We start from the raw sequence: 26,095 nt of genomic DNA on the forward strand, positions 1-26,095 counted from the left end.
GCTGACCATTTTAAAAGAATAATTCCGCCTCGTGCCTCTGCTTTAACCAGGTAATATGTGTTCATATGAGGGTTTTAGTGCTCAAAACTAAGTGCTCTTGAGAGAGAGAGTAACTTTTGTAAAGTATTGATCATAGTAATTAGAGGTAAAATAAGTGACTGCAGAATCATAGGACGTTAGGCAACAAAAACCGAATTATTGAGAGAGGTGCTAGGAAAGAATCTGTAATTTCCTAAGGGCCAAGTTGTTTAACCTACTGCCTTGTCTGAACAAGAGAGGGATGGGGGATTGCCATTGGTTATATTTCATTACACACACACTCACCTAATGACTCACACACAGCACACACAGAGGGAAACATCAATATTTATCAGGTTAAAAAATAGTATGGTTTTGTCTCTGTAGGAACTCTGGCGGTACAGTGTTAAGTACTCAGCACTTAGAGGCTAACTGAAAGGTTGGTGGTTCAAGTACACCAGTCACTCTGTGGGAGAAAGAAGAGGCAGTCTGCTTCAATCAAGATGTGCAACTTTGAAAATACTCTGAGGGAGGTCTCCTCTGTCCTGTAGGTGGCTATGCTTCATTGTGTACGGACTGGCCACTGGCTGGATTGGGTGTTCATCCCAGAGGAGCACTTTACTAGCCAAAGCTCATCAAGTTTTAGAAGTATCTTTGTTAATCACTGATTAAAGACACCTGGCTCTTCCCCAGGGGAATGGCATTTCAACAGCCATTGATCATGATGGCCCCAGGGAGAATGGCTGATCCTTTGCCACCAGTTTTAAGGAAAATCTCATCTCAATATAGCAGTGTTCACAGATACAAACATTTAAGATAAGATCATGCTGTGCACTTCTAAAATGGGTTCTAGGATGGATTTTGTATCTACATTTAAAAAGAGAATGACAATGAGACACCTCGCTCACTAGTATGGGTGTGATAATAAAAAAGAAAACAAAAAGGGTTGGTGCACTGGGAGCCCTCTCCCATTGCTGGTGAAAATGTGTAGTGCAATTGCTACGGACAACGGATCAGTGGCTCCTCCAAAAGCCACGCCCAGGATGCGTGTGCTCTGCTTGTTGCACATGCCATTTATTTCATTCAGACTCATAGTGGTTCTACAGGACAGACGAGAACCACCCTGCGGACTGTGCTTGATTGCCATCTGAACAGGAGCAGGGCATCCGATCTTTTCTTCCTTGGAGCCAAAAGTAAATGTGAAAAACCAACCTTTCTGTTAGTGATAGAGCATTTAAACACTGCACCATTCATTGCTGTTGTCCGTCAGTTTTGACTCAGAGCGACCCTCTGTACAGATGGACACATTGCTTGGTCCCGTGCCAGCCTCATAACTGTTACGCTGCAGTTCATTGTTGCAGCCAGTGGGTGAATCTAGGAGTGTAGCATCTTGGAACTAATAAGGGGTTTTCCTATAGAAAAACACTGTGGCCAGGGTTCCAGTTTCTACACGCATGAGTTTATTCCAAGGAAAATGGGTTTAAACATGTATCTTCAAAATCAGATGATGGCAGCAGACAAGGTCTTTCCATAAAACACGTATTACTTTGTTTATTAAAAAAGATACATGGACAATCTGGCCAGGGATAATATCACAATTTTAACAAAACTCAAGTGGAACTGGTCTTCCCATATTGTTGAAGCTTTGTAAGAAGTTAGCAACAATGCTGCCCAAAATATAACACGCTTTTAGATGGATCAAGGGTGCTAAAGCCTGTCAAGAAGACCTCAAAGACTAGCCCCAATAGGGAGGACTGTTGACGCCAGTGAAGGAGGAAACCGTAACGGAAGTCCAGGAACCGGTGGACGAAGACTACAGAAGAGCTATCAGTGAGACAGCCACCAAGGTTGAGGGCTCACATGGTTGAACATTTTCTATTTGGAACACACATGTGGGCCTCAGCTGAATGGCTGCCTAAATGGTTGCAGGAAAATCAGCTAGGTCCAAGAACTGATCTTTCCACCAGCCTTTGAAGCTAGAACAAAACTAATAAAGACAAATTTATGGAGAAATCAGAACCAGGGACAAGTCTTGGAGGGAGGGACCAATACAATTCTGAGATCAAGGTTCTATCCAAACAGTGGCTTCTGAGGGGATCTGCTAGGCCAGGGAAATTCAAGGCAGAAAGGTCAGTTTAGAAGGTTATGACATCTGTCGTTGAATTTCAAAGGGGGTAATTTTGATAGACTTTACTGAAGAAACAGCTGACTAATAATCACGGGAGTTTATTAGGAAGGAGTTTTAAGAAATTGAAAACTGCATTGGTGATAAAAAGACCAGGAAGTTTGCACCAAGGAATTCCTCCCCCACCCCCCTCACAATAATGCTCCTGCTCATTCTTTGGGAACCCTTACTCTACCTAGCCTATAGCTTTGATCTTGCTTATTTACACTTGATTTGAATCCCTGAAGGATATACCAAAACTACCATTTTGATATGATATAAATAAGAGCATTGAGTTCTTCAGGGAAGGGTGAGCGAGATGGAAACACCCTCCTTAGAACTATATAGACATAGAAGGAGGTTCTATTGAGAAACAATGGCTTCACATTTTGATATTTTGGTTTAATAAATGTTTTTATTATTTTGTAGCGATACTTTTTGACTAACCTTGGTATAAACAGTCAAACTCACAGGTGCATTTTGAGGCCCACTTGATCTCACTTGATCAATGAGAGGAGCCTGGGGTGGGGTGGGGGGTGAAGAGAGCCTATTCTTTGGGCCCAACGTCCTTGTGAGAGGACCCTGTTAGATCTGACTACGTGTTCTGAATTAGCAGGTAATACTCACTGAGTTGATGAAACACTGAAAACAGAGAAATTTGCTTTCTTTGTCCAGTGACAGAGAAATGATGACAGTGGGACTATTGGTGGTCACCGCATGACCAGCAGATGGCGGTGGTTGGTAAATCATCAGAGCTGGGTATCTCCAGTCAGGAGGTCATCAATGGAGTTGGGTGCCCAGTAAAGGGGGAAGCAGTTAGTCTTGTCTCATGCAAGCAGGCACAGAGTAGAGCAAAGCTGGCATATTTTCATCAGACACAGGTTGGATAAGTATGATGGAAGGGTACGCACATCTCTCCTGATTTTAACCCATTCATAGGATCTAGAAATTTCATTCTTAAAGAGTGCTGAGAACTGTTATCCTAAGGCACAGAGATTATCCTAAGGCACTTTGATTATTATATTTGTCACACTGTGATGTTTTCAAAATTCTACTTATTTTCTCTCTTTTGAGGGTTCAGAGGAGGCATATCCGGAGAGGGCTGAGAGGTAGCCTCTTTAAAGGGTTGAGAGGAGACCTGTCTGAAGGGTGGAACGTTGGCCCAAAGAGGGTTGGAAATGCACTAACAAGGATTCTCATAAAAGATATTTGTCCTGAGAATAGTCTTGATGCTGACCTAACACTGGCTCGAGGCCAGGGTTGTCATGAAGCTGCTGGCTGAGAAATGGACCGGTAAGAAGAGGGACCCTGAGCCAGTCAAGGAAAACCATGGAGAGAAACAGAATGGACACAGCCACCATAGCTGGTGGGGGTTGGGGGAGTGGGGGTGGGGAGAGAGAGAGAGATTGATTTGCTGATACCTGATGGATGCCATCACTGTCGAGTGACACAGAATAATTTGAAATAGGGAGCAAGTCCACTTTTAGACATGGTGGTTTCCTTTCCTGTGAGATTAGGCGGTATTATTCACGAGGGTGGAGGAGAGAGGTTCACTTCAAATCTATGCTTGTTGTTTACTATTTGCTTTCTGTAAGCAATCTTCTGTTTGCTATTTATCTTTTATAAATAATAATAACAGCTTTCAATCGCCAACACATTGTAAAATGTCTTTGTGTGTGCAACCCAATTGGGTCAGGCAATAGTCTTAGCAGCCTCATGATGGCATGGGATTTAAAGGTACAACTTTCACGTATGTTCACATGCACCCAGTCAGGGTTCGGGGATGATGAAATGTTCAGAAGTTAGACTGTTGTAATGGTTACGCAACATTGTGAATGTCAGATGCTTTGTGAATTTTGTATCAACGAGAAGAGAGACAAAGATATTGAGATATATATTCACCACACAGTGTAATCAAACCCCATGAAGTCGAATGTCCCTTCTGCTCTTTTGGTATTTCTCACCATTGTTCCTATGTAGTAATCCATGAACAAGATGAACCATTGAAAGGCAGCATTTGGGGAGGGGGGGAGGTTTTAAGCAACATGCGACTCTTTGAGACCCTCTTTAAATTAAGAGTAAGAGCTCAATAAGGAATCTGCCTACCTCTCAGATCTCAGTTTAGTGTAAAAGTTATGACTGAGTCAGGAAAACGTGGAAATACGGGTTTACTGTAAGGGACAAAGTTTACAGTCTATGAAAAATCAGGACAATGTCCCCATATTTTTAAAGAACTTAAAGAAAATCACATGTCAATAGTCTTGTCAAGCCTGGGATAAGTTAATCTCCCTCATGATAATCACCTGTTTTCTAGCTGGCCCTGCTTTGAATACCATCCTTCATGTGCATCTAGGGCATGAGAGAGGAGTCCTTTGCACTCCCTTAAAGAGTTCCACCCTTCAGGGTCTTAGAGGGTCTCTGTGAGTTGGATGGACTCAATGGATGTGAGACATGAGAGATGAAAGGGGCCGGATCCTAGGAACTGTAGATGGAAAGGTCCATAACTGGAGATATGAGAGAAGAAAGGGGCTGGATCCTAGGAAGTGTAGATGGAAAGGTCCATAACTGGAGATATGAGAGAAGAAAGGGGCCGGATCTTAGGAAGTGTAGATGGAAAGGTCCATAACTGGAGATATGAGAGAAGAAAGGGGCTGGATCTTCCCAGGAAGTGTAGATGGAAAGGTCCATTTTGGAAAGTTGCAGATTCGTGACCAGACTTCTTCCTCCATCCCAACTCTTGCCCACAACCTGCTGTTCTTTGTGCTATCCATGTGTGAGAATCGCACATTTCCCCCTCTTACATCTAATTTATTTAAAAACAGTTATTTTGGGACATAATCCAAATATCATACAGTTCAATAGTCTAAACATATCAAGAAGAGATGTACAATGATTATCACAATCAATTTTAGAATATCTTCTTCTTTCTTGTACTCCTGGTTATTAGCCACCACGTGCCCCAACCTTCTCTGCCCTACCCTCAAGAAACTATTAATCCAGTACTGTCTCCATAGATTCACCCATCCTGGATTTTGTAGACAGAAAACAAAAAGCCTCACAGCAATGGCAAAATAAAGTAGAGAAAAATGTCAATAGAAAAGCTAGCAGACCATATTAAAAGCTAGGTCATCCTGGGTCAAAAGGGAGGTCAAATGATAAGCTTTACATTTTCACCTGACTACATCTGCCATAGTCCACTTTCCAATGCACTCTGCATGACAGCAAAGCTATTCCCATCTATGGCCTATGGTTAAAGAGCTGGACTGGAGGTTTAATCCAATATAATTTCCCTTCAGGTTAAAAAAAATGAAGTGGATACAACTTTTAAATGGACCAAAGGGGTATCAAATAAGATGGTACATTTTAACCTAGCTGGATCTGCCACCACCGCCTCTACAGTCCTCTCTGCCTGTTCCCAGTGCTAGTCACCTCCATCCACGATAGTCAGAGAGCATTCAACTATCTCGCTCGGTGCGTGGATCCCAAACATGAACTTTGGTCTTCCAGTGTCATCCCTAGCCTTCTGCAAACCGGGAAGGATCACATCTTTATTATTATATTTATCACATGGTTTTAATTTTTTAAATTTACTTATCTGTCTCCTTCCTAAGTATGCACACTTGTTGACAGTAGCAGCAGTGACCTTGTTGATTATAGCAGCAATATTTTATTTATCTTTATATCTGTAGCAACCAGCCCAATACCTGGAAGTTGGCCAGTCACTTTCTTATTTTACATTGGTAAGGCATCCCATGGAAAATGCCGTCCTCTTCCTAATCCACAAAATGTTGATGCAAAGAAATGCACTTGGAGCCTCCTGCCAAAAATGCTTTAAAATCTGTTTAATGCCGTCATCTGTAATACTTCCTTATACATTTAAATCATCCAGATCATTTAAATTTGCATGTCGCATATCGACAATGATCGTGCTGATGACTCATTCATTGATCATTCTTGGTTCTTGAGTTTCTTGGCAGTGAAAGGATGTTGGAAAATTGGTGGTACATGCTTCAGTAGCTACTGATGGTTCTTTAATAGTATCATGTGGTGTGATAGCCATTAGACGAGGAAGACTGTTGCTTTTTAATTGCAATCTTGAATCTCAGTTGGTTTTGTGGATAGTCCTTACCAGGACCTCAAACTCTGCTTCTATCCAAATCGTTAGGGCTATGCTCTCTCCTATTGGAAAACTACGGTGATGGTCAAAGGAGCTCCTCTCTTCTAAGGGCTGGCTGAGGCTGGGGGTCAAAGAAACACTGCCTGGACCATAACCTGATCTAGCACCAACAGATTTGTGTTTGCAAACAGCTGTCTGGGAAGATGCACTCAAGCTGGGTATAAGATGTGTGTGTTCAGCTCAACAATATGGCCTTAGGCAGAGGAATGTGTCACTTAAGGGCCATCTGCCACTAAGCAGTTAGCATGATGACAGACTACTAAGAAAGCAACCAGAGTGCAAGAGTGGCCACAGGGTGAAGGAAAAATCCAGGATCTCACTGCCCAGGGATGCCGAATTTCTTCACAGCAGCCTTGGCAGCCTGTGGCGCAGTTCATCATCAGTCTCAGCAAATTCGCCCTGGCCTGCTGACTTTCCTATTGCCTTTTCTGTGAAACAGCATGGCAGAGCCTTTTTTATGCTTCCTAATGGTGTAACAATTCACATTCTTCCCTGTGGATGCTCTACTACTAAATAAGGTTTCTAAGCACAAGAATTCACATGTAAGCACATATCCATTATTATTAATGGATACACAAAAATAGAACAAAAGCAGCTACATGTTACTTGTATTATTTTGAATCGTCACTGCCAGTAATGCACCCCTCCCCCCGTAATGTAGGTGCTAGTCATCAAGAACTTCAAAGCATTCATTTCTAACTATTTTGTCAAAAATCTCTTGGCATAGTTCTTTTGAGCGGAAACCACTAAAAGTGCTTTCAAAGTCAAGGAATCATACTTTGTGTCTTTTGTTGCCTCTGCTGAAGTCTAACTCTGAACAGAGCATCTAAACACAGTCAGCAAATGGCGTTGGGCAACCGCTCATTGCTGGAAAAGGCTCTGGTCTTTCCAAGCATGGCACATCTGCCAATTGGCTCGATCAAATCAGGAAAAGCACGAAGCCTGGCAAGGGGCTCATGATGGGCAGGGAAAGCAGACCTTGGTTAAATCCCATTTTGAAGATGAAAACTCTGCCAACATTTTTGACCAGTTGCCACTGAGTAGCTTTGGACTTGCAGTGACTCCATGTACATCACCGTAGAACTGTGTCCCGCAGAATTGTCACGGGCTGATTTTTTACAGCCCTGGTTTTGTGTTGGGCTGCTAACTGCAAGGTCAGCAGTTCAAAACTACCATTTGCTCCTCGGGAGGAAGGGAAGGCTTTCTATTCCCATCAAGAGTTCTTGGAAACTACCCTGTGCTATTCTAGGTTCACTATGATTTGGCATCAACTTGATGGTGGTGAGTTCAGTGTTTGGGGGTGAATTTTTTAAAAAGCGTTTTGTCAAGGCCTTCTCCTAAGGTATTGCTGGGTGGACTTGCCTGTCCAGCTTTATAGTTATCAGTCAAAGATCATTCATGGCACCCAGCAACTCAGTGATGTCTTACTACTTTCCCAGTCAGGCTTCAGTTACAATGTTCCTATGTTAAATATGTAGAGGCTTTTTAAATGTTGCCAGTTGATCAGTACTGATTTTCTGTTGAAAGTGCCTTCGTCTTCTGCTTGATGGGAGGATGGGGGAAAGTGTGTGTAGCTTGAAATGCCTGAGTGTGGCAGGCACCTATTCACTCCCTCTCCCTGTCTCTTCATCTTCTCAGGCAGAATGTGTAGTAGCCGACAAACAGGAGGTCCTTCCTCTGCTTTTCTTTATCGATGAAACAGAAGCAATGGACTAATACTTTCTTCACTCAGTCCTTGAGGAGTCAGCCTACACGGACACCTAACTCTTCTTTTGCTAGCGCTAGGAAATAGTAAGCTGTACCACAGCTCAGGTGAGATACCTGGTCCATAGTAGAAACTCACTGCTTCTTTGTTGAGTCAAGATTTTCCTGCTTCTTCAATTAGACATACACTGGTTTCAGTCCTGGGTTTTTATTTTACATTGATTTTTGTAGGACGTAAAATTCAGACTATACTAGAACAGATTAAATTGTATAGTAATATATAGTTATACTTTTCCCCCATTCTTTAGTGAGAAGATTGTTGGTAGCAGTGATTGATTACCTTCACGTCAATCTGACTGATGGTCACGGTATATGAATAATGTAGTGTGCTTAATCATAACTGCATAATTTACCCACTCATTTCACAAATATTTAGACAGTGCCCATGAAATGAAAGTCACTGTCCTAGAAACATGGACCACAATGGTAAACAAGATTAACAAAGATCTTGTTTTATTGGAACTTTAAACCAGTTGCTGTTGAATGGGTTCCACTCAAGGTCATCCCATCTGTATCAGAGTATAACTGTGTTTCATGGGATTTTTAATGGCTGGTTGTTTTTTTCTTCCATAATTAGATCCCTAGATCTTTCTTCTGAGGCACACCTGGATGGGCTGAACTGCTAACCTTTGGGATAACAATTGAACAGGTTAGCTGTTTGCTGCCTCCAAGGTTACTCACTCTAGTGAGGCAAAGAAAAAAAACCCAGCAAATACCAAGTAGATACATGGACACTATAGATTCATTTAGAGATACATCCTAAGAAAAAAAGGGCACAGATGTGGCACTGGACAGGGAGGTATATCTTATAGAGATGAAATAGAATGAGATGAGACTGGCGGTTTAGAGGTGAGATTCTCCTTGCCCACATGGAAGACTCAGTTAGATTAATCAGTTACCACTTGTCTGTCAGTAGATGTTTTTGTATTGCTATGATTCTGAACATGTTTCAGCGGAACTTTCAGACTACAATGAACTAAAAAGAAACATCTGACCATCTACTTCCTCCAATAAGCAAACACAATTTCTGAATCACAGTGGCACACTATTCATGCCCATGAGGGTGGCATGGGGTTAGGCGAGTGTTCCGTTCCCTTGGGCACAGAGTGTCCAAGACACAGAGGGCCAAGCTCAGGGGCAACTCCCCACGGGAAGATAGAAAGGGGTGTGAAGGAGGTGCTGCTTGAGCAACTGTGAGTCGCACAAAGGAAGGAGCAGACCTCTGAGAGGATTGCTAGCCGGAGGCACCAGAACTCAGGACGGTAGTTGCGATTCCACGGATGCACGTGTCAGGCACACAAACATCACATCCTCTTCTTCTATTTATTTATTTTTACTTTCAAAAGTCATGTCTTTGAGAATACCTTTGGATCCTACATAGACTGCTCTTTGAACTGGGCAGACCCTACTGGCAATTTCGGTCAGGAGTTAGGAGTCCTCCCGGCCTCCGTTGATTAGGTAAGCAACAGCCTTTGCAGGAGTGCCGCCTTAGCACGATTTCTCCCCGTGGACTGGTTCACCTCATACTGGCGTCTGCTGACGGAGAAGGGAGAAAACTACCAGGAGTTCAACGTGTTCAGAAAACCACTCCGAAAGCGGAAAGCCATGAACCACGCCCTCATTACATTGCTCAGTGAATCGGGGAAGCTATTCTCCTTTAGTGAGGGGTAGTGACCACCCATACTCCGAATTGCCCATGTTGTGAGTCCTCAGTTTATCCACCACCATGTGTGCTCAGATGTGCCTGTGTTTCCACTCCCCAAATAAACTATGATCTCTTTCACCCGAGGAGTGTGTACAAATGAGTAACGTTGACAGTAGGAGCCCAATGTGTTCTCATTGGGGGATGGATTGGGTTGAAAGGACCAGCTTCAGGTGTCTTGTAGGACATGGAGGCACAGAGCTAGCTCCCACGCTAGTCAACCCGGACTAACACACACAGTCTCATTCGAGATGTAACCTTGTCAACAGGCTTAGGGAAAATTTGCCCCTGATTTTTAATTTTCAAAGGTTATTTTCATTGGTCATAGGATATTTTTTTAAAAACAAAACACGCTTTCTAAGGAGCGGTGATGGCACTCTCTAACAGCAAGGGCGGTGGTTCAAACCCACCAATCACTCCTCAGAGGATCGACGAGGGTCTCTGTTCCTGTGGAGATTTACAAAAGCCTCCGAAAAGCCACAAAATGGAGTAGAGGCACTCTTCCTCCCTCTGTCCATTTCCTTGTTCTTTCCTCTTTTCCAAACAATATCTTTTTCTTCAATCAGTAAAAAAGCTTCTCTGAATGACAGCTGATGCAAACAACTAACAGCACCAAATGTGGCTCAATTGTTGGATAAACAGGTGGTGGAGGGGTATTTTGGAAGAGTAGTCCATTTGTAAAACATCTGGATACTAAATAGTTAACGGTACCCAGTTCCTCTTTTAACAGAAAATCTCTCTTTGACAGAGTGGGCATTAAATATATTATGTTACATTTAATACCGTAGAATCACAACTAAACACTGAAACTGATGTTAACAGGAATCCTGATCAGTATATAAAGATGTCAAAAGCATTGCTGATGTGAGTTCAAAGCTTATGACCCCATTTAATACAGATACACGGACACGCGCACACACATAGACCAAATGTAGAAGCATCAACAGTCTATATATTGTCTTAAAAGACAGCTTCTGAGATATTGACATTCTTATCATGAGGTACTTAGATTGTGGATGTTTTCTTCTCCTTTTTGTAACTTTTTTTTTTAACATTTTTAACATTTCAACTATTAGCATGTATTGCTTTTTTACATAAGATAAAAATAATACAAGATTTAATTTTTACCCCCTCCCAAAATACTCTAGACATAATGTGTCCGCACTATTTAATGGGGCACTGGCTGATTTACTTCCTCCTTAATTGCTTCTGTTTTCAGAAAATACTAATAAATTTATTCTAGAAATTAACATATAATGATGCAAATTAAATAGCAAAGAAAATATGCCCAGCAGGAGATAGAAGGAATTAAGAAAGAGGAGATCCATTATCTTCCAGGCAGTCACTACCACCCCATCATCAAGTGGTTCTTGGTCTATCTTTGAATCCTCTCTGCCTCCCTCCTAGGACTGTGATGATCTTATAAATCCGAAGAACACGGCGTGTGTGAAAGCATAGTGTAGCAGTGTGGTACAGTACTCTGGGTTTAAATTCCTGATTGTCTATGTACTTAAACTTGAATAGGCAAGTTGACCTTTCTCTACCACAGTTTCCTCCTTTATAAAGTAAGGATCATCGTGCTTTTACTTGAAAGGGTTATTCTGGAGATCTTATATGTTTCCTGTGCTTAGAACATTGTCTGGCATTTAACAGCACCACATAAGTATTTTTCTATTATAAAATGATGTCTGAACTGTAGATGACAATGTGACATTGTTTTGAACCAGTCCAAAGAACCTTGGAAATACCCTTTGGGCACTTGTTCCAGAATTCAATATATAGTCAACCTGGCATCTATGCATTCAGCCCCCCAAAATGTGTATTTCCATAGTGCTATTCTACTCCTATATAATGAGTGACATCACCAGTTCAAAAGCACTGGCCACTCCTCCAGAGAAATATGATGCTTTATACTCCTGTAAAGATTCCCAGCTTCCGAAACCCACAAGGGAAACTCTACTCTGCCCTACAGGGTCTCTATGAGTCGGAAGAGACTTGATGGCAATGAGCGAGACTTAGACTACATGCACATTATGTATACTTTCATGTTCTCTCTGCCTACACAGTTGAGTCCCATAGTTTGGCACTGTGGAGTATGTCCCATTCATCTATGCACAGATTGTTGGTACATATCACAATTCAGTTGAAATAAGCTCTGAACGTCTGTCAGTTCTAGCAACATCATACCAAAGCCAAACCATTCTATCCACATTGCAAGGATTTAACTTAGCAATGTATTCATCATCTCAAATAATGCAATTGTTTGAATGTTATATAGATACTGCCTGAGCTTACTATAAATTGTTTGGTCTCAGTTTCCAATGAGACCCCAGGTTAATAACTAGCAAACAATTAAGTGTGCAATTAGCCTTTTAACTCATGCACTGTAAGCTATTCACATATAATAAAACACTGAAGTTCATGTTTGACCCTAACATTTAGAATTTAGTACATCATAATGATCTCACACATTTTGAATTTTAGCAATAATTGAATAATTTCCTTTGAAAATTCAATTCTATTTGTAAAAACACGTGCTCTTTAAATCCACCAGGGGGAGATATTAACATTGAGAACGTCAATAAAGTTGAGATTTTATATATGGACTTGTATTTCAGTTGACAGCTGGAACAACTTAAATTTTGAACTAAGCCTTGATGATAAGGTTTACAACTTGATAAAGCTACCCAAGATATTCCAGTGATATTAAAACCAGGGCGGAGTGGCTAGGGAGAGCGGATGAAAGATCGCTCTGTCTCATCTGAGAATGCATGTGGTGGCTGTGTGTGTCTGGGGGAAGGGAGGGCTGGTGTGAATGACATCAGACCTGGGGTCTCGATTGGAGAGAAACAAACAAAGGAGTAATCTGGGGCCACTGCCCCAGTGAACACTGTCAGTAGTGCCTGGTTTCCACTGATGCAAGGCTTACTACGTTCATTTGGCTTCTTAGGGCAGCCTTTGAGACTCGGGGTTGCACTGGAAGTCCCTGCAAGAATGATGGGGACATTAACAAATGTATAAAGGTGGCATACATGTTTTCATATGCTTGCAGGCACTTTACTAAAGACTGTAAGTCCACTTCAGGTTTGCTTTCTCCTCTTTCAGCCATGCAGACCAGTATTTAGATCTGAGGGACACGATGTCTGGAGGATTTTGAAGGCCTTCATTCTCATTTTAAAAATCTGTTTTCTGTGTCTGGTTTTTTTTTTTAAAGGATATTTTTGGAGCCATCTTACTTCATCTGGGAAGATTGTAATAAGCAGTCGGAACCTGACACCATAAAAAAAGTGAGCAATGTTTCAGGAAGAGAAGCTCCAGAAAGGAACCATAATAGGACTTGAGATGCAAGGTCCCCTGCACAGTGCGTTAAGCCTGTTAGCACATAGCAGTGTCCTCAAGAACCAGAGGGACACCTGCAGTGCTGCTCCTGCTGTTTCCAGAACAGAGACCGGGGTGTCAAGGCCATGCGTGCCGCTTCCAGCACAGCCACCTCCCTTCTGCTCTGTTGAGAGATGACTTTCTGTATACAGATGGGTCAGTCCTTCCTACCCCAAAACAAAACTTTGGTCATACTCTTCAGTATCCCTTTTATTCTCCCACAACATCTAGATTAAAGCTTTGAAAGATAATGTGTGAGGGTGCATTGTTGGATACTGAACTAATAATTTCTCCCTTCACAGTCTCCTCTTCCATCCAAGCTCAAGTAGGCAACCACTGTTTGCGTCTTTGCCTCAGCAAGGTGTGTGGTGAACTTCCGGGCGTGTGCTCTGTAGGGCCTAAATCTACTGGGATAAAGTCATTTGAGGAGAAATATTGTCCTCAGAATAAAAGAAATCCTTGGAAACACGATGGTGTTTAACCACTGTACCATCAAAGCTCCTTAAGCTAAGGTATAACCCCACTGTCCCCCCACAATTGCCCCCCTAAAAAAAGGAAGAAAAAAAAACTACTACCATTGAGTTCATTCCATCTCTTGTCAACCCTGTTCAGGGTTTCCAATCTGTAACAACCTGCGCTACGCAGATGGCATAAGCTTGCTGGCTGGAAGCGCTGGAGGACTTGAAGCTCTTGCTGATGAAGGTCAGTGTGAACTGCAACTCAGTGAAAAGAAAACAAAAAGCCTCCCAACCAGACCAATAGGTAACATCAGGTTGAAGTTTCCAAGAGTTCATTTTATTTGGACCCACAATCAACGCTCACAGAAGCAGCATTTAAAATATCAAAAGACACGTTGCATAAAACTGCTGCACGAGACCTCTTTAAATGTTGAAAAACAAGGTGCACTTGACCCAAGGCTTGTATTTTCAATTGTTTCATATGCATGCAAAAATTGGACACTGAAGGAATAAGGAAGACCGAAGGAAAAAGCGATGTGTTTGAACTATGGAGTTGGTGCAGCATATTGAAATTACCATGGACTGCCAGGAGAACAAACACATCTGTCTTGGGAGAAGTACAGCCAGATGCTCTTCAGAGGCAAGGATTGGGGAGACTTCGTCTCATGTACTTTGGACGTTCCAGGAGGGAGCTTTCCCTGGAGAAGGACATGCTGCTTGGTGAAGTGGAAGAGCAGTGAAACAATAGCGAGATGGGTTGACCAGTGGCCGCCACGATGGTCTCAAACATGACAACACTATGAGGAGGGCCCGGACTGGGCCATGATTCACTCGGTTGTCCATGGGGCTGCCATGAGTCAGAACGGATTCACAGGTACCCCACGACAAGACAACAACAGTAATTGCCTGTCCCTTTCTTCATGATCAACATACTCTTGCTAAGGCTATCTCTATGTTCTTCATTGCTAAATACAGTGAAAACTTTTCGGTTTATATGATGTACTGTTGAGTAGCATTTGACGGTATTGATACGATCTTCTTAGTGATTTCTCTTACGCTCCTATTTTTGTCTCGCTGACAGTATTTTGCTCAACTTTCTTTTTAGATCTCTAAATATTCCTGAAGTGTTGATATGCTCTAAGGTTCTGCCTTCTACTATCTTTTTTACTGTTTTGCACTCTCCAAGAACAATTCGTGCATTATCATAGCTTCAAATCTACCTTTTAATAGATGGCACACATATCTGTATCCCTACCCCCACCCAACCTTTCTGAGTGCTAGTACCTCCTAGACATCTTCCCTAAGATGGTCTAATTGTGTCTCAAACTCTGTTTTCAAAACTGCATCATCACTTTCTCCTCAAATCTGCTTCTTAGTCCTTATGCATTCACTTATTCAGCAAGTATGTTCTCATTCCCAGATATGTATATTATATACCAGATTATATATTTGATACACATATACATTTGTTTTATACATATATAAAACATGGTTACATATGCCAGGTTATATATACTAGGTTATATGTGCCATATATCAGGTTATTGTATATACAAATATGTCTTATATACCAGGCAGTGTTCTCGGGACACGGCAGGAAATGGGAAAGACTAAAGTCTGACTTGTGTAATCTCCATTCTAGTGGGGAAGGTATTTCCTTCTGTGCCTGGCAGCATTTCATTGGGAAAATATCACCGCCATAAATAGGATGGATGAAGGGGTTTTCACAAGAGTTCCTGGGCTCTAATTGGTGAGCGCTTGACTACTAACCAAAAGACTAGGAGTCTTTCAAACCCACCTGGAGGTGCCCTGGAAGACGGATCCGATGGTCCGGGTCTGCGAGGCCACATCCTTGAAAACTCTAGGGCAGTTTTACTCTGTGCACATGGGCTGCCGTGGATCAGAATGGACTTGACAGGATAGTCACTAATGACAACAAGAGGCCCAGCATAGAAATGCGGTCTTGTAGAATGGTTGGAGAAACTGGGCATCCCATGTCCTGAAATGAAAGGTTAAAGGCTGTTTGTCGCATGAAGATTGTAGAATAATGATTTCAGAGGGGCAGCGAAAGCCAGGGAAGTATGGCACACTCTTGAAAGAGATGCAGCTTCCTCAGCGGGGCATCAAGTTTCAGTCTCCACAGGGCATTGGTTTCCCAAGGCTGCTGGAAAAAAAGTACCACAAAACGGGGTTGGCTTACCATAACAGGAGGTAAGTGTTTTCACCAGGCTATTAGGTAGAAGGGCAGCTAATAGGGTAGAAGTCCCAAATCAAGGTGTCAGCAGTACCATGCTTTCCATGAAGATTGTGGTAAGCGGGAATCCACTCTTGCCTCTTCTAGTTTCTGTCACTTGTTTGCAATCCTTGGCCTCCCTTCTCGTGAAGCTGCATTACTGCATTGTCCCTGCCTTCCCAAGGCCATCTGCCCACTGTGTGTCCCTGTCTTTTTTTTTCCATATTGGAGCATCAGTGACTAGATTTAAGAACCATCCACTGTACACTGGTACAGATAGGAACTGGAAACACAGGGAATCCAGGGTGGATGATCCCTTCAGGACCAGGGGTGTGAGTGGCAATACCTGAGGGTAGAGGGAGGGTGGATTGGGAAGGGGGAACCGATTACAAGGATCTACATATAACTTCCTCCCTGGGGGATGGACAAAAGAAAAGTGGGTGAAGGGAGACGTCGGACAGTGCAAGATATGACCAAATAATAATTTCTAAATTATCAAGGATTCATGAGGGAGGGGGCAGTGGAGAGCGAGGGGAAAAATGAGCTGATGCCGGGGCTTAAGTGGGGAGCAAATGTTTTGAGAATGATGAGGGCAATGAATGTACAAATGTGCTTTACACAATTGATGTATGTATGAATTGTGATAAGAGTTATATGAGCCCCTAATAAAATGATTTTTAAAAAAAGACCCATCCACATCTGGTATGACATCAGTTTAACTTACCTATTAATTACATCCTTACTCTAAGACCTATTTCCAAATACAGACACATTCCTCTGAGACCCAGAGGTTAGAATTTTAATGCAATCTCTTCTGGGGAAACAATTCAAGCCACAACCAGTAAAACTATTCTGTGTAGAAGGAGAGGTTTTTTTTAAAGTCTGTCTTTAAAATTGTTTTCTCCATTTAACATAAAATGCTTTCTTATAATAAAATAAATTCCTTTTATGCTTAGACTATCTCAAGAGGGTTCTGCTCTCAACACTGCTCATAATGGCAGTGATTCAGCAGAGAAGCCAAGTGACTAGGAGAGAGTGACAAGGGATTGTCTGCACGAAGCTGTTTAATTCTTTAAATCCGTGCCATGCTAATTAAATAATGTTAGACTATGAACTTAAAACCTACCTACTCTGTCTTACTTATGCTGACATTTTCGCCAACTGTACTAAAATAACTCTACGTTTTAAATTTGCTGATTGCATATGCTCTGTGTAGATGAAGGAGGAAATGCCACAGACGAAAGACAAACAGGAAAGGCCATGCAAACGAAGTGTGTCACCTCTAGAAGATCAATATTCCCACCCTCATTTATTTCCTTGGTAGCGCCACTTGACAGAGGGCCAGGGCAGGCACAGAGGTGTAGAACCTCAGCATTAGAAAACCAAAATCCACTGCCACTGAGCCAATTCCAACTCACAGGGACACCTAAGACTTCTGAGACTGTATATCTTTATGGGGCCAGGTAGCCCATCTTTCTCCTGCAGAGCGGCTGCTGGGTGCGGACAGCTGGCTTTGCACTTAGCAGTTCAACATCTAGCCGCAGCATGAGTAGGCTTTCTTCGGAATTAGAGCAAGTACTTAAAAAACCAAGCACACATTCCCAGCACCGAAGTTAGACTCAACAGCAATGGGTTGCTTGTCCAAACTACCCATGAACCACTCCAATGACCAAGTAAAACCTAAACCAGTTACCGCGGAGCCCATTTGAACTCTTGATGACCCCGCCCATTACAGAATACGAATGTTCTAGATGGTTTTCTTGGCTGGAATTGTCCGCTTTCCCCCTTTGCTGTGGCACAGCTCAGTCAGGGCCACTGAGTTGATTCTGACTTCCTCGTGCCCCTATAGGACAGGGCAGACTGCACGTGTGGGGTTCTGAGAGTTTCACTCTTTATGGGAGTAGACAGCCTCATCTTTCTCCTGAGGAGCCACTGGTGGGTTCGAAACCCAGACCTTGCATTTAGCTAGTAGGTCAGTAGTTGAGAGCAAACTGTACGATTCCAAGACCTTTTCTCAGGAATGCTCTCTAATAGCGATTTCTTTCCGCATATTGGAAATCTAGTACTCTCGATCATTTCTGAGCTTAGCAGTCTGGAACTCCTAGGAATCACATTTGCCTTCTTGGATGACAGGACTTCACAAACATGAACCTGACTGTCATTTCCACCCCAAGTCTCAGTCTCAAGTTTACGGCTCCATTTCCTGCACCTGACAGGATTTCATTTCTCTCGCCTTTCCAGCTGTCCTCCTCTGGTTGTGTCGCAAACCGTGCAACTACGTGACTCTAAAGCCCTTCTCCTTCTTTACCCTCTAAGGAAGCCCAGTCTGAGCGCTGGCTGCTCCATCGCTTCTCGGTTCCTCTCTCAGCACTGCCCAATTCCTATCCCGTGAGTTAGTCTGCTCTTTACCGTCACTTAAGCCTCCTCAGATCCATAGCAAGTTTACTGAAGACAAGAATGGTGTCCTTTAGCCTTAAACCCCGTTTGATAAACATGTCTGTCCACACTGAAGGATCTACTATCCATGTGGGGCAGGGGCTCCAAAAAGGTCTTGGGAAAATTGTATTCTCTTATAACTGCAAATTCCATGACTTTTTGAAGTTCCTTTATATTTGAGATATAAGCAACACAATGAATGGACCATCAAGATTTTTCCAAGAAAAGTCTTCACCCCCTGGTACCTTCCATGAGATGACAGGAGATCCAAAGAAAACAGGAAGGAAGGAAACCCAAACAGGAAATCAGACCTGGACGCATTTTATGACCAAACTGCCTCAAAGAACGCTGTGAAACCACTCGACAACATGCGCCGCAGACCTCCGGAGACACCCCCTCTGATCCGGGGCACGGGAGCTCCTCGAGTGGTGACGAGTCTAGAATGGAGCTGATCCTTCTGGTTCAGGGCAGTGGCCTGTAACACCAGTCCGACATTCCTGAGGCAGGAAAAGGAAGTTGGTCACTAGACCAGCTGGACACTATGAGCGGGAGGATGACCTGTGAGAGAGGGAAGGTGTTGAGGATGGTGACAATGAGGAGTCGAGGTGGTAGAAAGTGATGGAATGTGATTCAAACCTGAAGGTCACCTGCAAGCATCTAGGGAAATGGCATTGAGGAGAATGAAAGACATCAGTGGTGTAATGGTTACGCAATGGGCTGCAGTCTGCATGGTTGGCAGTTCAAAACCACCAGCAGCTCCACGGGACAAACACTGGACTTTCTACTCACAAAGATTACCGTCACAGAAACCCACAGCATTGACTTGATGGCAGTAAGTATCCCATTTCTAGAAGACTCCTGATGGTGCTATCAGGTCTGCGTCGGATTGTTCACTGCAAGGTTGGCTTCATAAACTGCGAGCCACTGAGGCTGTCTGCTCCTTTAACACTGTGGAGCCTGGCAAATCCTTTAGAGGGCTGAGTTTTTAGAAGCCCACCACCAGGTATTTCTTCCAGGGTGCTTCTGGGTGGACTTGACTTTCAAAGTTTGAGACAGCAAGTGAAGGGTAACAAATTGAATACACACACCCCTCCAGAGCACATTGTATAGTTGCAAAGGTGTGTGTCTCCTACAGAGGAGGTGAGATCCATGAGGTCAGGACCTAGGTGCCGTGTGTGATGGACTAAAGACTGAATGATTGTGCTTGTTGTGGTTCTGTAAGCTAGCAGCCTCAGATACCTCGGCGTGGGAAATGTGCGGAGACATACTACTTCTGAGAAGCATGTGCCTTTCAACGCCTCCGAGGCCCAATGGGCAATCTTCATGTTAGGCACAGGAAGAACACCTCCCTGACGCATCCCTGCTCTAAGCCCTGGGTAACAACTGCGTTCAAGGATATAGCAGACTTCAGAAGGACATAGCTCTCCAAAGTGAGGGCCTGTTGTCTAAGCCAGTGCCTATCCTACACTGGGAGAAAAGAAACAAATCTGTAAATTATTTTCTTGGCTTGACAAGTTTCTGATTTAATTCCACACAAAAGATTAAAATGGCTCTCCAAGGCAGATATTGGCTTATTTGTTTGACTAAGAGAGTTACTTTAACAACTCATCTGTCTCATTACCACTAGAAAAAGTAAAGAATAGCTGGAAAATGAAGCATACACGAATATTAATAAAAGGCACAAGTAAGATGGAGCCATCAGAACTTCTTTTGATGCTATAAGCCCTGAGCCTTGAATTCTTGTTGACAAGAAGACCCTTTGGAGGGTGCCACTTGCTGCTGTCATGACTAGCTCGACACTATAAAACACCACTTACAGTCAGAGTGTAAAGTACCTTAAGGTGTTAGAAAAATATAATATAGAAAAGGAAAGGCTAATCATTTTTCTAACTCCTTTAAGTCTTAAAATAATGTTAAATCCATCAGCCCCTACCAACCCCTATACCATCAGTTGATTAGTCAATCTCCATCTGCAATTCTTGGTTGAACTATTTTCATCAGAATATGGCATACTCCACTCACTCCCATGGAGCTGATTCTGACTGCGACCTTAGATGACAGGGTAGATCTGTCCTCTGGGTTTCCAAGACTGTAATTCTGTGCACGAGTAGAAAACCTCAAATCTTGCCCAACAAGTGGTAGGTGGTTCACAGTGCTGGTCTTGTGGTTAGCAGCCCAGTATGTTAATTCAACTATGTTACAGTGACTCTGAGAGTAATGTGTAGAGCCTAAATAAATCATTCACCAATAATTTTCCCTAAATATTTTGGGAGGAAATTTTTGCCTGATTTGGCTGTCTGTCCACTCTCATTTTAATTTGTTTTAAATTATGTCAAATACATAGACAACAAAATATTTGCCATTTTAACATTTCTATATTTATAGTTCAACCACTTTAATCATGCTCATTATGCTGTTCAATCTTATCACTACTTTAAAATGTTTAAACTGAAGTTGTGTGGACATGTTTTTCTCTGGAAGTAAGAAACATGGCAGTAGAAATGGTTAAGAAAGTTCCAAAAGTTTTTAGGATGAGTTTTTCAATCATCAACATTAATAGCTGAAACAAAAATGAAACATTTAAGTAAAACTTGATTCTCGAAGTCAAGAGAAAAAACCCAAACCTAAGGTCAACATGCCAATTCTAATTCACAGACCCATGTAGGGTTTCTGAGGTTGTACATTTTTATTTTTTAATTAAAAGATTATTGTATTGGGGGCTCTTACAACAATCCACACATCAATTATATCAGGCATGTTTGTACATTTGTTGCCATCATTCTTTTCTAAACACTTGCTTTCTATTGAGCCCTTGGTATCAGCCCCCCCCCCCGTCCTCGTGACCCCTTGATACATTATAAATTGTTATTATTTTCATATCTTACACTGACTGCTGTCTCCCTTCCTCCATGGTTTCTTTTGTTTGCCCCCTGGAGGTAGTGGCGGTGGTGATTATGTGTTGATCATTGTGATTGGTTCCCCCTTGTTCTCCTCTTCTCCCCACCTTCCCCCTACACTTTTGGTATCGCTATTCCCATTCCTGTTCCGGGTTTCCGTGAGTCCTGAGCGCTTATCTCTTATCTGTACCTGTGCACATGCTCCGGGCTACCCACAGCGAAAGGCCGTACTGGGTGAGGTCTTGATAATTGGGGTGAGGAAGCCTCAAGGAACCAGAGGAATATTGTATCTTTTATGGGTGCTTTACTGCACCCGGTTGAGTCATCCCTTCCTTGTGACCCCTCTGTGAGGGGATGTCCCATTGTCTGCAGATGGGCAATGGGTCTCTGTTCTGACTCCCCTCGTTCTCAACAAAATGCTTTATTTATTTATTTGTTTGTTTGTTTGTTGTTACCTGATCCTGATGACACCTCAGGGTTGCACAGGCTCGTGCGCTTCTTCCATGTGGGCCGAGGCTGTTAATTCTGACAGAAGCAGACAACCTCCTTCTAAGTCTTCTGAATCCCCCAAATGCTCTAAGTCCAACCTATCTGACAGGCCTTTCTTGTGGTTGCTTTTAGCTACATAACGAAACTTGTAGACAGGCCTCATGGACGCTGTTAAAGCTAGAAAGCATCCACGAAAAAGACGAGGCTTACAGTGACTGTTTTTGCTTTCAAAGGATCATTAAGAGGAAAACCCACCACAGATACAGACACGGAGCTGCCAGACTGAGGGGCGGACTGACGTCATGCATTTCTGTTCTCAGAGGACGTTCAGACCTTTGTGAGATTTCCCCTGATCTGATCTGAAATATTCCAATGACAATTTGGGTTTTGCTGAAATTTTATTTTATCAACCTCATAGTAGATACTTTTTAGAAATCCCCCCTTTTGGGAGGGGGGTATTTATTAGCTTTATATCAAACTGGGAGTTGTCTGAATCAAAGCAGGAAGATTTATACTATCAAGCCCTAAAGCAGAACTCAGGAGGAGACGGAAACTTTCTGTCCATCCTATTGCTTGTTATGGTGATTGAATGTCTGCTTTTAAATGAAAATTTAAGAACCAGAAATCCAAGTAGCGTATGCCTAGGAATTTGCCAGCATGTAAAAGTTTATGAATCTTAGTCTCTGTATCTCTCCCTAAGAGTCAGAATTGATGGCAGATGAATTCATGCTTAAGTATTTGCTGCTACTAATTTTCAATTAGTCAATAAACATCCTCTGAGTTCTAGCTATATGAGTGAGTATATTATCAGTTTTCTTTCTCTTCTTGTTTAAAGGAATGGAAAAGTGGCAAGGATCTGCTGTTTAGTGACATCATTGGCCTTCTAATGAATCCCATCTACGGAAAAATTTCCACCTAAAGGTAAAAATGACCAATTGAGCACTTTTCCCTCCAGTACTTTTTATTTCCTAAGTGTGGGGCTGCTAACTGTAGGCCACCAGTTAAACCCTGTTCTCCACTTCTTGTGAGAAAGATGAGGCTATCTAGGCCCAGAAGGTTTACAATTTTAGACACCCTATTCAGGGTCGCATAAATTGGAGTTAATTCAGTGGTACTGGTTGTGAGAAACTGGTTAAGTCAAAACGGACTTCCTGCTACTTAGGATCACATTTTTCACTTGAAAAATTTTTAAATGATTTTAAGTGCTCAAGAAATCAGCCTGATTTTCTCTATTCTTTGTTGTTGCTACCTATTATCTTTTTCTTTGATTTTCATTAGGCAAATATTTACCACTCACTACAAGCCTATCACTGTCCAATGCACTGGGTAATAAAATATACATCAATCTCTTGCCCTTATAGAGCTTATATTTTAGGGGAAAAGAGATATAACAAAAATTAATAAGAAAATCTTAAGTTGTATAATCACTAAACCTAATGCAGTAGAATTGATCCTGACTCATAGTGACCCTTTAGGACAGAGTAAACCTCTGTCCTATGTTTTCCAAGATTAACTATTTATGGATCTTAGTTTCAATCTGTAATGTATATAAAGGAGTCCTCACTGAGAAGAAAAAATGGGGAAAAGTTTTCTGGGAAATAAGAACTCTGTGTTAGTCTGGGTTGACTAGAAAAACAAATCCAGGGAGATTCATATATGTATAAGAATGTGCTTTATATGAAGAGTAACTGTATATTAAGAAAACCTCCCAGCCTAGTCCAGATCAAGTCTATAAGTCCAATAGTAACCCATACGTCTGATACCAGTCTGCAAGTTCCTCTTCAGACTCACACACGCATGCAATGACTGCAATGATGCTGAATGCAGGAAAATCACAGGCCACGAAGGGGAAAGTCTGGTCGATCCAGTGGCTGCATTAGCGTAGCTCCATGTGACTTGTCAATAGGAATGTGTAGCAGAGAGTGTCTGTGTCCCACCTCCAGTGAGTTATTGATCGCCATAGCACCTACAAATGAGGTGACCAAGCAGCAGCCAGATTGAAAGGCTAAACTCCACCCCTTCACTCCTTATAGTCTCAAGTTGGCACCAGATTATGTAATTACCACAAACTCTAAGTGCAAAGGCCCTAAAGTAGAAATCCATTGTGTTCCAGGAAGAGTCAGGAGGCCATGGTGACTGGAGGGAATTACATGTGGAAGAGGTCTTATTTGAGTCTGTCAAGGAAGTAAGAAGATGGGATAGTTGGCACAGCACCTTATAAGGGCTGTGGCTTTTATAATTCAAGCAAGGGATTCAAGGTTTGGAAGAGACATGGCAAGGCATTTACAGGGAAGATTTTGGGTACTACATTAAAAATTGTCTTAAGAAGAGAAATAATAGAAGCAGAGAGAAACTTGTCTCAGTTTCTTAGTGTGTTATTACGACAGAAATCCCCCAAATGAGTGGCTTTAGGAAACAGGAATTTATTTTCTCATACTTCAGGATGCTAGGAGTCTGAATTCAGGGGACTACATTAGGGAAGAAGCTCTCTCTCCCTTCAGTTCTGGGAAAGAACTCAAGAATACACATGCAGGCCTCAAGGTGCAATCTTGAAAGATTCTGTAGGCAAAATATTGAATGATGCAGGACGCATCAAGAAAAAATTTTTAAGAGTTTACACACAAAAAATTTACACAGTCACTGCAACAAAAAGGTCTAGTTCACATTCCACCACTTTAGGAGGTAGCATATGAGTAAGAACCAATGTGGAGGGAAGAAGTTGAAACTGCAGTGAAAGCATTAGCCAAAAACAAGGGTCTAGGAACTGATGAAATAGTAATTGAAATGTTTCGGCAAGCTGAAGAAGCACTGGAAGCACTCACTTGTCGATGCCAGGAAATTTGGAAGACAGCTACTTGTCCAAGTGACTGGAAGAGATCTATATTTGTGCCCATTCCAAAGAAAGGGGACCTAATAGAATGTTAAAACTGTAGAACAATATCATTGATATCACAAAACATAAATTTTTGCTTAATATCATTCAACAATGGTTGCAGCAATACATTGATGGGGAACTGCCAAAATCAGGACAGGGGGACATGGAACAAGGGAAATCTTTGCTAATGTCAGATGGATCTTGACTCAAAGCAGAAAATACCAGAAATAGGTTTACTTGTGTTTCATTGAGAATGCAAAGGCATTCAACGGTGCGGACCATATTAAACTGTGGATAACATTGAGGAGAATGGAAATTCTACCACACTTTATTGTGGTCGTGCAGAATGTGTACATGGATCAAGAGGCAGCTGTGATAACAGAACAAGGGCATACTGCATGGTTTAAAATCAGGAAAGGTGTGCATCAGCGTGGTGTCCTCTCTCCACACTTGTTCAATCTGTATGTTCAGCAAATCATGAGAGGAGCTGGATTATATGAGAGAGAACATGGCACCAGGATTACAGGAAGGCTTATTAACATCCTGTGCTATGTAAGTGACTGACACAACTTTGTTTGTTGAAGGTGAGGAGGACACCAAGCACTTTCTGCTGAAGATCAGGGATTGCAGCCTTCGATAGGAATTACCACTCAATGTGGTAATCCCCACCACTGTACTAATAGGTCACATCCTGATGACTGGAGGAAAGGTTGGAGTTGTCAAGGATTTTGTCTTGCTTAGATCTACAATTGGTGCTCAAGGAAGCAGCAAATAAGAGATCAAAAGATGCATTGCCTTAGGTAATTCTGCTGCACAAGACCTCTTCAGAGTATTGAAGAACAAGGCTACCGCTTTGAGGACTAAGGTGTGCCTGGCCCAAATATGGTATTCTCCATTGCATCATATACATGGCAAGTTGGACACTGAATCTGGAAGACCATAGAAGAATCAGTGCATTTGAACTGCGGTGCTGGGGAAGAATATTGAAAGTACCCTGCACTGTTAATAGGACAAACCAGCCTTTGTTGGAAAAGCTACGGCCAGAGTGCTCCTTACAGGCAAGGGTTGCAAGACTTTGTCATACATAGATTGGACATGTTGTCAGGAGAAACCAGTTCCTGGATAAAGACACCGTGTTTGGTAAAGTGGAAGGGCATCCAAAAAGGGGAAGGTCTTTCTGGGCACCCTGGTGAGGTGAAGTGAGGCAGCTCACATTGAGTTGACCAGAACCCGATCAGATAAAGAGAAGATTTTTGAGCCTGTGAATTGGAGTATATGGCTGCTGACTTTATGGACGACCTGTCCTGATTTGATTTTGCATGTGGATGCGGACTCACAAGGTTCCAACCAGAATGAAGATTCTTTATCTCAAAGAGCATGCTTGTCTCCTAGGAGCACTGGGTTGATATATGTGGGCAGGGTAGAAATTGGATAGCCCAAATTGGGCAGATAAAGTTATGAAGTGGCTGGCTTATAAACTTTCATATGTGGGGGAATATATTCA

This window comes from Tenrec ecaudatus, chromosome 14 (genome assembly GCF_050624435.1).
Source record: "Tenrec ecaudatus isolate mTenEca1 chromosome 14, mTenEca1.hap1, whole genome shotgun sequence".
NCBI lineage: Eukaryota > Metazoa > Chordata > Mammalia > Afrosoricida > Tenrecidae > Tenrec > Tenrec ecaudatus.